This window comes from Pyxicephalus adspersus, chromosome 7 (assembly GCF_032062135.1).
Source record: "Pyxicephalus adspersus chromosome 7, UCB_Pads_2.0, whole genome shotgun sequence".
Classification (NCBI taxonomy): domain Eukaryota; kingdom Metazoa; phylum Chordata; class Amphibia; order Anura; family Pyxicephalidae; genus Pyxicephalus; species Pyxicephalus adspersus.
In genome coordinates, this window is record NC_092864.1 from 38,875,479 (window position 1) to 38,889,565 (window position 14,087).

The following is a 14,087-nucleotide window of genomic DNA, read 5'->3' on the forward strand; positions in this document are numbered from 1 at the left end:
TAGATGTTACCAAGTTCTCAGTAATACAAGCAAATTCAGTTGTGTTCAGGTAGCGGGATCATTCAGTACCAAGCAAGGGACCTTTGAAATAGGGGGCAGGTATGATCCGCTCTGGAGGGTGTTGTTAGATCAATTCATATAATCTATTCAATTGATTATACCTGATCTGAAAAAGAAGGCTCTGCTCTGGTCAAGGATGAGTTCCCAATACATGACTTTTATTTTGTTAGGGATATCCTCTTGCTGTGGATGGCAGCCTCCAGTACCATCATATTTTTTGGCATTTTTTTTCTAGTAACAGACCTGAAGAAACCAAAGTGAATACAGCAATGCTTACACAGAGAGGCCCAGAGGAACTGTATCTTGTGAATGCTTTTCAACAAATGTTTTCATAAATGTAACTTTAGGCAGATATAAAAATATGAATTCTTTTATTTGTGTACTCATTAAAAATAACTAAATAACTTTCAGTGAAACAGGCTGAAGACAAGGAGGTGACCAGAGCGTATTACTTAACTTCAGTGTAGAAAACTCAAATCACCAGCCTGTCCTGCAAGACTTTAGGGATCTCATAACTTGATGTGACATACATATAATTATGAATTACACACAGGGAAATCACTAGAAGAGAAGTCACTCCTTTCCGTTCACATGAGCTGTATGAGATAGAGGAAGGAGATGAGATAAAACCGTCACCTGCACTATTACTTCCAATGAAACTGCACTGCCTTCCGTCAATTTTGTTTCCTGGATACAAAACTTCCTCCTGGGAAGTACAATGAGCCAAGGAAATTCCATGCTGTTATCAGCTGAATATTCTGCCACAAATTATCATGAGAAGTGAATAAGGAAAGTATTAGGACACATCTAGGTGCCTTGATTACTAAATAATATGATTAGGATTGCTGGATAGATGGCAATTGAAATGTGAAAAATAAATGTTTTACAGATCAGGAACAACTTTGAAAGGTTAATAAGCAATCCAAGAGAATTTAAGCTAAAACAGGTGGTGTCTGCATTAGATTTAAACAGACTAAAGGAGACTAAATAAGAAAAATTCATTTTTGGGGTTTGTATATCCTTGTAGAAACTTGGATACATAGATGCTGGGTGTTATCAGTAAGACAGCCCTTACTCTGTTTTCCAAACAAGCCAGTTTTGCTTCTATTCTGCTAACACACATTTGAATCAGTTTATAAAGCTGACTATTTCCCCTTGCTCTAAATATATATATGATTTTTCTTGAAGCGTGGAAAGTGCACAATTAAAGCAATTTATCACTTTATGGACTGTAATTGAATTTAGTTTGATAATGTGAAATGTCTTATGGCATATATGAAGACCAGCAGGGTGTTTGTTATGGCAGCTGGGACACATAATCTACAAGTGGTGTCATGCTGATATTGCTGTAGAGATCACATAGAGGAAATAAATAATTCACACCTTTCTGAAAAACGTGTACTACATGCTAATGACATATACTTTCTATAGAAGGCATATACCTCATTAACAAACCTCATTTACTCTGACTACAATGCTCCCAAAAATAAATATAATATTGTAGAAATATGTGATTACATGCAAATGCTATTCTACTGACTTTTTAAAGTTCTTGTAAATGCTATCCTTGTCTCATAAATAAAGTACACGCAGACATTAACAAAATGCCATTTATTTGATAAAGCACTGTGTATTATAATCAATTGTCAAATTTTTGTTTTGAATTCTATTTATTATTATCCTTTGCTGCATATCAGCAGTGAAAATGTTCTGCAGCTTCGTTGCAATCACTTCCTGTCTGCTTGCGCTATAGTGATGGCTTTGTGACATTTCTCAGTGAGGGTTTGCTAAGGTTGAGAAAATAGAACCATGCCTGCAAGGCAGAAGAGAGAGTGACAAGGTGACAAGGCAGCAGAACAACTGAGAGTCAGGGATAGAGTGTTGTCACCTTATATCAAGAAGACCCATATGGGCCTGATTTCCAAGACTGGAGAAGATAAACTATCATGGGAGAACCTAGGTGACTCAACAAACCTGGAATGGATTTCTTAAAATCATTTGCTATTAGCTGGCAAATGGTTTCATTACTGGACCAGATCCATTCCAAGCTTGCTGAATCACCCAAGATCTCCGATGATTGTCTATCTTCCCCAGTCTTGGTGAACTTCGATAAATCAGACCCAATGACTTTTATGGCAGAATCACTTTTTACTAATTTTAATAAAAGCTTCAGATATATAGCATAGCTCTGCTACAGATTTCCCCCAACCTTCTTCTCCCCCTTCTCCAATATTGGACATAACAGGTCCTTCTTACCATCTACTTCCTCTGGTGGTGGGGCATTCCTAAATACTGAAGGGAATGGTAACCCGGTGCCACATTGTGCAGCATTCCCCTGTGAGTATAGGAAAGGGGGCAAATACCCTGCCTTCTGCATAGAGAAGGGCAACACTGGAGACCAGTTTAGAATAATATGTGGTGTTCCTTTTTCATTTTTTGAAAGTGTTACTGAGGAATCCTTACTTTTGTTTTGCCCAAACTACACTTCCTAATATTAGGTTAATTTTGAAAAACTTTGGTTTGTATAGACTTACATTTACACACAAAGAAGCACCCAGGGATTGTTCAGATGCCACTCACCTCTACCCAATGCCAATTGGTAAAATAAGGGGGTGAAGAAGTGATTAGGCAGAATTCCCTAAGTAGCTTCAGTCAAGATTATGTGACTATTGCTTTGGCATTTTTATCATATGATTGCTGTAGTACCGACCCCTGAGCATTGAATCTATCTATCTATCTATCTATCTATCTTCTATCTATCTATCTATCCTCTCTCCTTTTATCTCTATCTTTCTATCTATAGGGCCAAATCTGTAAATTATAGGGTAGTTCTAGCTTAGTGCTGTAAGCAGAATAAAAGGTAAAGGACTTGATGTATGGTTTGTATATTTAAAACTGCCGTTGGCGATGAGAAGGTGACAAATTGTAGCGGTGGGGCTTACATGACAAAGTGTATTCCTTTCAGATGACCCAGCTGCTAATATTCTCATTGAAGATGTGCTGTGCCTGGGTCTGAGTGATTAGACTTCACAAGTTGTTCTCCGGCTCATGGCAGAGTGTCGGAGAGACCTCCGCTGCAGTGTTGTCCATCTCATTTGTCTGATATCATCAGATTCTGCCAGCAAAAATCCATCAAGGCCCACTGAGGCCTAAAATCTGACTTCATTTTTCTGATTGACTGAACATAAATAAATATGAACGCACTCTCCTCCGAGCCGACTGTTAGAAAAATAATCATCTCTGAAAGCAATTTCCTGAAATATAGCCCCATGCAAAACCTATAGGCACGCTAAATATAAAAGTAAAATTGAGGATGAAATGAATTTAAAGTGGCAATATACAACTTCAGGACTTTTTCTTTTGTGACTTTTGTACTGAAACACATTTTACTGTGAATGTATAATAATAATGTTTTCTGTATTTAAAGGATAATATTCGTACCAGCCAATTAACAGGCAGTTAATGCAAAGCTGCCCTGAAGCCCATCTCTGAGAAAAATGGAAAATTCTTCCTGCATCCCCCAAAAAATAATTTTAAATGTCTGAGAAAAGCATTTTCCTTTCCATAAATATTTTTTTTCTTTTCTTTCAATGTGTATTTAGGCATACTAGAAAAATGTCATTACTTGAGGAAAAGTCAATTCCCTAACACAGCCCCTCTCTCCTTGCATGTCATGGCCATTTACTCTTCTGGGTCCTGCCTTACTATTTATGTAGCTGCTGGGGGAGGAGCCAGGGGGTAACTTGAGTGACAGCTCTGAGTCTGCGGTGTCTGCTAATATTTTCTCCATGATGGCACATCTAAAGTCTAACATAGCCTAAGTCATTTTGGATATCTGCAGAATGGTGGCTTTTGCAGGTAAATAAGTTACAAACACATAAAATCTCATAGACATATAGTTATTTGAAGTAGTTATGTATGAATGTATAATCTATATAAACTTTTTATCCTTCTGGAAACCAAATAAGTGTAGAAGTTTCTGTGTGCTCTGCAGTATTTTAGCCCTGTTCAGTTGACACCTATGAACTTCTTCCCTACGTCATAGAAATTAGGAGAAGGAAAGTCCAATCTAGGCCAGTGTGACAACACTGCTGAGTTATAGAATCTCCTACATTGTAAGCTCTTCTCATCCTGTGTCACTGCCTGTATCTGTCTGTCATTTGCAACTCCTATTTTTTGTACAGCACTGCTTAATATGTTGGCACTATATAAATCTTGTTTAATATATAATTAATAATAATAACAATAATAATAATAGATAAAGTACAACAAGTGTTGTCATATTGGGACAGGAAGAGTGTAAGTGGCAGGCAAAATAATGAGAAAAAGCCCAAAAGAAAACTATGTAGCCATCATATCTAGGAACTGGCCAGTTGGAACATATTCTTTTTTTATATTTGGCCTTGCATACATCCAACCCAGTGTTTCTCAACTAGTGTTCCTCCAGAGGTTGCTAGGGGTTCCTTGAGCAATAAGCAATTTGAGTGACTTTTAGGTCAGTTTACCCGACATCAGTGGGTGACATTCTTCTTACTGACCACCATGTTAATATACTGTAAGCTGTAGATGTAGTAATTATAGTGTCACAGTAGCTGAACGGCAGGATAGTGGACCCTCTGTGTCACCAGCTCGGTAAGTGGATACGTGCACAGGGCGCAGAGTCTAAGCAGCTGCCCGGTCTTCACCAGAGCCTCTAGAGGTGAGGGTGTTGCGCTGCGGGCAACTACCAGGTTGCGGCCCCCGTGCACACAGAGGCAGGGGACTGCTAACAAGCTGGAACAAAAACATAGTGCCAAAAGGAAATCTAAGAGTAGTCACAAGAGCCAAAAGGTCAGGGCAGGCAACAAACAAGGTTGGTCGGGAAACAGGCAAGAGGTCAGGACGGGCAGCAAACAAGCGTAGTCAGGAAACAAAACTTCCTGTTGCTCTTCATTTCGTTTTAAGGGTAGGGGATGTGATTAATGGAGCCATGTGACCTGCTGCATCCTACTCAACCACCAGAGGGAGTCCAGGAGACTAGAGGTTGGTGGTGTTCACAATTCCACCAGCAGGGGGAGCACGTTGGTGAAACACTCTAGTCCTCTATGGTAGTGGAGCAGCTGATTGTGAGTCACATGACTTGGACCAGAAAGTGTACTGAGGAGATGATGTCATAGCAGAGCTGGTACTGGCAGGGGAGTGAAAGTTGGGTGGCACTGAAGGAGGCACAGATTCTCTGGACCTGCAGGGATCTGTGACATTTAGAAAGGTTTCCCTAAGACCTGAAAGTTATTTCAATGGTTCCCTATGATAAACAGGTTGACAAACAATGATCCAACCCTTTATTAGGATATGTACCTTACCCAGGACCAAAAACAAGGACCCAAACTTGCTAGGCTGTAGGGCCCCACACCTAAAAACATTTGCAGTAAGTATTATAATTCTAAACTGCTCTTTTATCTCACTCCTCTGATCTTATTTATTAAATCACATTTTTCCTAATGATATTTGGGGGATTCCAAATATTGGAATTCATAAACAGAAAGTGTGACATTTGAGAAGCGCCGACTTTCCCCTCCAGTTGGTCCAGCTGTAATACAATAATTACAGTTCTGTAGACAAAGCGGGTATCATCGGATGACTTGGGACCCCGGGCCTTTTTTGTCTGCAATTAAAATGCAATAAGCAGCGCTGCTCATTTTAAATGAAACTCAACTAATAACCCAAGGAAGGCAGGAATAATGGACTTAACTCCAATAAAACGTAGCCCTAAGGATGCACTTATTGTATGGAGACAAATGTGTGCAATGTAGGCGGAAGAATGGAGAAAATGCAGCATTGTATCAATCTGCACAAAGTGGACACATTGGCCCGCTGGGAATGCGCTTGTCTCTTCCTGGGTTATTGTGTTTCTAAAAACGAATAAGAGTGATTGGGAATAGCAGCTATCTTGAGGCAAATTTAATGACTGCACTCATCCAGTTATAGGAGGACTGATCTCTCGGTAGTATTGAGGACATAGTAAATTTGATACCATTTTCCAAATTTATACACTTTTCCAAGCCAGCTCACAAACTAATCACTAAATCAAGATAAAATGCAATTTAACTTTGTGGCTTAAGGCTGAACTTTAGGGAAAATGAAGAAATTTCCCTGCAATGGGGGGGAGGGCTAAATACTCACTTTTGCCCAGGGTACCAGTAAAAATGATCTAACTTGATCACAAATGTTCTATTCTTTTTTGTTACAGGTCCTCAAAGCCACTTCCCTAAGGAAGGCTTGGAAGGCATCCAGTACAATGGAAGACCAGCAGTTCTGCAATACAAGTTGGGATATGGAAGCCCACAAGCCGGAAGACTGTATGGAAGAGATAGCACTGGCTGACAGGCTAACAAGGGATAGGGTACATTAAGTGCTCTTAATTGGCATCTAAGGGCTTTTTCAGACAGCTGCAATGCTCTCAGGAGCGGCAAACTGCACTTCAATTCAATGCCATTGCATGCATTACTCTTCTATTTGTGGTGGTCGTGGGGTTCTACTTCTTACTGGAAAAGTCACCACATGGCCAGAAGCAGCACATTGCCCAGGCCCAAAACCCACCACAAATGCACATGCATGAACAAAATAATCCCCGACTGGTGGAGCATTTGCAAAACCACTGTGGTTTACTGCAAGTCTGAAAGAAACTTTTTATTTTACAGGTCAGCCTTTAAAAGGCAATGACTTTCATTAAATTGTTCTAAAATGATTCCTAATTAGGATAATGCACACTAACATATTTGCATATTCTGAACAAACTGTAAAAGCATTTTAAAACAATCTCATTTATCTTTGTATCTATAAGCATTGTGGAAGAAATAAACTTCTGGGAAATTACAAAACTACCCCTCCATTAACCCTCTCACACAACTGTAAGTATGTAATGTCAATGATGCTCTCCCATGAATTCATTACTTATTCTGGTAGATATCCTCTGTACTTTAGTCCTAAAGATAATCAGTGTCATTCAGGTTTAGAAGACTGGGAGCATCTTGTGAGTGCAGGGGGTAATGGACTCATCCACTGCAGGGCTGTGACCACATTGAACACTTTTAACAATGTAGGACTTATCATGCACGTTAAAATCAATCCTTCTACAATCATCATTTCAATTACCAAAACAATTGAACTGAACCTAAACTGTTGAATTCATATGTATACAATTTGGCAAGTACTAATATTTGTTTGTAGATTAAAAGCTAGACATATATTCTGCACTTTCATCTTCTTATTATTATATAGTAATGGCTAACCTAAAGGAGATTGTACATTTAGATTGTAACAATTGTGGTAAGCTTGTAGAGAGCAGGACTGATATTACATCATTGTGGAACCATTGAGGACCACTTGGAGCTGAAGAAGATTTGTAAAGAAGGAAAATACTGCTTGTTAAATGGCCAACCTAAAGACATCTGGAAAGATACTAAAAATAAAGGTTGGTGGGTGGGGATCTCCAGGCTGCAAGAATTGATGATAAAAAATGGAGGAATTCCTGATTGTTGTCCCTATATTCCAGTACCAATGATTCCTCCCTTTGTAACTTTCATAGTTGGGTATGGTGTCTGCTGGTGGCCAAAGAAAGCGAAACTGTTCCAAATGGTAGGAACCTCATTCATGGCACAGGTTGGTCTCGATGCAAGATTTTTCTGCTGGTCATCCAGAATGGGGGATAAAGAGATTTCCCACTTTTTTTATATTGTGCTTGTGCAGAAGGAGCATTTTTTCTTCATTAAGGGGTAAGTGTAATTTTTTTTTTCGGTTTAGTTCAAGTTTTGCTGTGTATTCCACACCCCAGATGTAACAGGGAAAAGAGTTATGTTTATATATGGAAAATAAATCTTCCTGGAGTATTTAAAGGAAACAGTAATGGAATTCATAAATACATTCTGTACTCTGCTCACCCACCAGGCATCTTTGCAGGAATCATAAAGAGACCCCCAGCAGTTTGTCCTCTACAGTGGAACATTGAGGGGTGTTCTGTATCTTCCATCAAACTAGCTCATAACATTGACATGCACAGTATTTACACAGGTTTACAACATGTGCAAAACAGATTGTGCAGAGGTAGCTGTGAGGGTTGTGGAAACCTTTAAAGGGATACAATTACCCAGTTGATAAAAATGTATGAAATAAAAGCATGCCTAGTACAAAGGTCACTCCACTATAGCTGCATGTCAACATTATGTGAACATGTCATGAAAGAAATATGTGATCTGTTGGTCTCACGCCTCATTCTGAATTTACTAGTTACCTGGTTGTTGACACAGAACAGTTATACAGCAAATAAAGTTCAGAGAAAAGCAGCAATGCCTTATCTCTATGCTTTTCCTGGATTAGTGGCTCAGAAGGTATTAAAGGATATGTTATCTTATTGATCCTGACACCTGATGACCATGTCCTGCCTTTTCTCACACCAGATGACCAAGTCAGATGATTTATGGATTTATATTCTTTTTATTCTTCTAATATTTCCATGTAGATTTGTCTGATCTGCAAAGAATTATGCATTTTAGTTCCTATGGCAATCATGATTCATTAATTGTAGGCTTCAATTAAGTCTTGACAATTTTGCATGGACGTGACCAGAGGAATAAACAAAGTATAGTTTGCAGATTTGCCAAATGACTGATTTTCCTGGTTTTGCACCTGTTCACCATTACATTGACTTTACAACCCAGTCGGTGATTGAACAATAATGGAACAGCAGCACAATGGATGAGGTCACCTCTGTGACTTCTCTTCTTTTGTAAGGTTATTCCGGAGTTCACTATGCAATGCAATAGACTCTGATAAGTGTGGAATTTTTCTTTGAACACATAACTAAAGTAAAGTTTTTCTTTTAATCTCCCTATGGTGATAGGGAATGCATAGAAGTTTCCCATTTCTAGAGCATGTAGAGTAGTAGTCTGTGGTGGATACATTAGGCTATATTTGGATTAAATTATGCCTAACCCTAAATATATGAATATTTATATTAAAGAACAGAAAAGATGGGGTTTTCATCAAAAATATTAGAATTGTATTTGGTAATACAGATTTTACAAAATAATACAAAAATAGATATAAACTTTTACATGTATGTCACAATAGTTTCTTGTGATACATAGAAGATTTTGTTTTGGCCTGCTAAGACACTATACAAAGTTCAACTAACATTAAGCGCATATACATTACCATAACATGGTTTTGTAAGTATAAACCCATTCGTATCAACTGTGGTACCCTAGGAGTTTCGCCATTGTGGGCTTCCTCAGGGGTAGCGGCTGGCCAATGAATAACTTTCTATGTATACGCAAAGGGTTCAAGTAATATAGTTCAAGTATGGCTTAATCCTGTAATGAGGATAATACAAGCCCAAGCATTAAACGAGCTGTTGAAAAGTTGTAGAAAAATAGGGTATTGTAGTAGAGTCCCCTGTGTTGGTATAATTTCTGTAGATGAAGTATACTCTAATTCTGGTAGATTGCTAGATGGTAGTTCAATTTAAACAGGTACCAATTGCAGAAAAAGGGAGGATATATGCCCACTGACAGGTGTAATCAACAAAGTGGGCTTGCCAGATAAGTTTCCAGAATATAGTACTGAAGTGTACAAAGGTTGAATCCTCCTGTTGGTGCTGCATGTAGCCAGTTGCTCGTCTGTGTTCAGCCTTGTTTTAAAACAGATTAATTTATCAGAAATACCTATGGAGTTAAATATGTGTTAGTGTATTTACACTCTTGTTCAATATATAGTTACATACAAAGGCTCTGCTTGCCCTTTTGCAGGGTTAAACAATGTCTTTGCTTTACAGCGCTATTTCAATGCTAGGCTCTGACCAAGTCATGGAAACAATAGGGGGGAGAAGGGAGTCCTTAGAAAGTTTACACCAGTGATTCTCAACCAGGGGTTCCTCCAAAAGTTGCCAGGGGTTCCTTGAGCTAAATCTTATTATACTTAAATATTATACTGTAAAAGAGCTTTGAAGATGCACAACTGTCAGTTTGCCCATTCATAGCCCCCTCCACTTAACTCCAATATACTCACTGCAACAGAAGAAAGAGGGGAAGTGATTGGTAGAGTAAGTGGTAAAAAAATAGAAGGCAAGGCACGATGCAGAGAAGTTTTCACTTTTTCCCATCTCTTTATATCACTACTTGACTGATATTTTTAGCTGCAGGCATTGTGGGACAAGAGACCCTCAAAGTTTATCAAAACTTATTCAGCACCCCAGCTCACCCTGCAGAGTGAGCTGAACTGCTGGGTCACTTCAAGACGGGGAATGAGAGGGCAGGATAGGATGAGCTGACTTGTACAAGGACTTGTAGGACTTCTGTGCTATGAACTTTTCTCCCCAGTGCTGCAGCTACCTAGATCAGTACAAGCTAGTTTTTAATCCTATTTACAAAAATATTTAAATACTTGAACATCCTGGCCACATTTTCACTTCAGAAAGCTTTAATAATATCTCAAGGACTATACATGTTCTAAAGATATTCTGTAAACTCTTAAGGGCAGCAGGATGGCTCAGTTAGCACTCTGGCCTTTGCAAAACTAGTTCCCAGATTCGAATCTCGGCCAGGACACTATCTGCATAGAGTTTGGAGGTTCCCCCTGTGTTTGCGTGGGTTTCATACATGTACTCCGGTTTCCTCTCACAACCCAAAAACATACAGTTAGGTTAATTGGCTTTCCCTCAAATTGACCTTAGACTGTAGTTATGACAAATCCCCCCCCCCCCCCTTAAACTGAAGCATCTTTGACGTCAGAAATGTCCTAAAAATGTTGGGGGGATGGTGGACCAATTGGAAACCCAGTGTGTTCAATTTGGCAGCCACAACGTTGGACGTGTGTGCAGGTGCATTGTCCTGCAAAAAAAAGGATCCCTATGGTCAACTTTCCATGACGTTTCGTCTTAATTGCCTTCTTCAGCTGGTTTAGGAGGTTAGCATAATACTGTCCGGTGATACTAGAGCCCTGAGGTAGGTAGTCCACCAACAGAATACCGTCTTTGTCCCTGAAAACGGGCGCCATGACTTTTTTGGCCGATTTCTTAGTTCGGAACTTTTTCGGTCACGGGACCCGCTGTGGTGCCATTTTTTTGACTGTTCCTTGGTTTCGGGATCATAGATGTGGGGCCAGGTTTAATCCTCAGTCGCTAACCTAGCCAAAAAGTCTTGTGCAGCTTCAAAATGGGCCAAAACGGCTTTGGATGCTTCAACTCGTTCCTTCTTCTGATCACTGTTCAAACATTTCAGCACTCACTTCCCTGAAAGCTTGCGCACGTCTAGGATAGTGGTAATAACAAACCCAACAAGCTCCCATTAGATGTCAAGTATCTTTTATGCGAATATTCGCCGGTCCTCAATAATCAGCTCATGGACAGCGTCGCAGGTTGCCAGGTCAGTTGAGGTTGGGGGGCGCCCACTGCGGGGCTCAACCTGTAACAATGAAATGCCCAGTCTTGAAACGAGATATCGAGGTTTTGACAGTGCTGTAGGAAGGACACTTCTCCCCCAGTGTTTGTGACATCTCAGTGTGAATGTCCTTTGCTGACTTTCTGTGGAGAAACAAAAACTTCATGATGGCCCGTAACTCCAACGACGTGAAACTTGCTTGTGCCTCTGCCTGCATAGCTTCTCACTAAAAGAAAAAACAGTTTTAAGAATCCCAAAGACCTGATATTTGCACAGTTACATACTAAGATATTAGGCTGTCATATACCCCCACACTCATTTTTCTATTTTATCTGGAAGGGGGCAAAGCCAGGAACTTCTCAGCACCCCCTCGTAATGGTAGGGACATTAGATTGTGAGCCCCTTTGAAGGACAGCTAGTGACATGACTATGGACTTTGTATAGCGCTTTGTAATTTGTCAGCGCTATATAAATACTGAATAATAATTTTAACTCTACTATCACTTTTTCTACCCACACAGAAAAAGGTGGTGTTTCATCAAAACTTTGAATTTCAGCATTGATATATGTAACACAATCAAATACTAAAAAAGCCTATAATATGTTTAATAATTATTTTGCAAATTTGCCATCATACCCTCCAGCTGAACAAAACTTAAGCACAAAACTGGCAAATAATTGGTGAAGCGAATATAAATTTGTTCATCACTTCTGGTCAGCTCTGAATAAAGACAACAAGATAAGCAGAACATTGTAACAAATGTTTTCTGCTCTCTTATCTTGTTCTGCTTTGAAACAAGGAAACGATTAATTTTTTCTGCAAGTAACAGCAAGCACAATTCTGGACTCTCCTAATTATGTGGCGTGTTTGGGGAGACCAGAGTCCTCTGTACACAGGGACCCGCACAGCTGCTACCAACCTCGGCCCTGTGTTTAATATGCACTTTGTAATTAGCGGGGAAAGGAAAGGCCCACTTTAGCAGTCAGTCCTTTTTTCTGTCAGATCATTTTTAATCTGAGCTGCACTCAGCTGTGCAAGGCTGATAAGCACTTCTGAAACCTCTACACACCACAAACACCACTTTAATCTCTGCCTTTTTCTTCAAATTCTAGTGTACTCATTAGAAATTCTGCTCAAAAAGACCTTGAAATATTGAAATTACCAGCTCTGCTTACTGACTTTTTTTCCAATTCTTATAAAAGCTTTTAATATCGATAGAAGAGCTTCACAAGTCACCGTACAAATGTTTTATTACCGGAATATTGCTAGATGCTGAATTTGGGAATCACAATCTTTTTTTTATACAGTTAGTCCTTTTAATGATGGGTATAAAAACTATATTTTTTCCTGTTGATACAGGGTTTTGTTACTGGTCCTATTCACACATAAATCCTTGTTAATACAGATTCATTAGGGTAAATGGATCTGCTAAGGCACCCCAATCATTTTGAATAGCCTGGCAGCACCGATATTTTTAGCCAATATGGGGCCTTAGATATATATTAGGTGGGGTGCCAAATGTACAGCATTCTATCTCCTTGCACCCCTTTCTAGTCCATCAGTTAGGGCCTGGCAAAAATGGGGCACTGGCCAATTGTCCAATTTGCCCGACCCTAATATTGGGGTAACACAATGGCTCAGAAGTTAACACCCTGGTCTTTGCAGCCTAGGTGGTCCCAGGTTCAAAGCCCAACTAGGGCACTATCAGCATTGCATTTGTATGTTCCTCTTATGATTGCATGGGTTTCCTCTCACATTCCAAAAACATTCAGTTAGGTTAATTGCCTCCCTCTAAATTGACCTTAGACTGTGGTAATGACATATGACTATGGTGGGACAATAGATTGTGAGCCCCTTTGAGGGACAGTTAGTCTATATAAATACTGTGTAATGATAATAGTTGTGCCTGGCTGTCAGCGCACCTTCAAGTAGGTAAAACATATTTGAGTTATTTTTGGCACTGCCATGCACCACAGGTGTTTCACTGCGGTGTGGTTTACATGTGTATTGTTGTGCACTACGAGATCATTAGGTTGTACTGCCTAAGTGCCTTGGGGTGCCATACCAAATATTCTCCTAAACCTCCTAGATTTGCTAGATATTCATCACCCAAAATGACTGCTCTTGAATGTCCTAAAAACAACCTAGCATTAAAGCAACAATTGTATAGGTATCCACTGTGTCACAACCTTGGAAGGATGCAGAGAGACACCTTCCATCCTTTATATTCCATAGAATTAAATTAAATAAAATGTATTACTAGGCTTAACAATTAACTGGGCAATGGTTATTAGTCTTGTCCAGTTCACACTTCCCAGCTTTAGAACATTTCCTCTCTATGATATGGAGATAGGGAGAGGCATTCTATGGTCCTTAAAAACTTGCTGTCGTAGGGTGACAATACTTCTACTCTATGGATACAGTTCAGTCCTCTAGTGTCACCCTTGGATATGAAGTGTGCTATTGGCTTGATCATTAGTTGAATATAAAAGAAAAGAACATAAAAAACATTTTCAGCCACCACATCCAAGGCAGATGTGGGGCAAGTCACACAATGCCATTGGCAGAGCCATGAAGGGGAGCCCTAATCTTACCTCTATGGAATTGCTCCT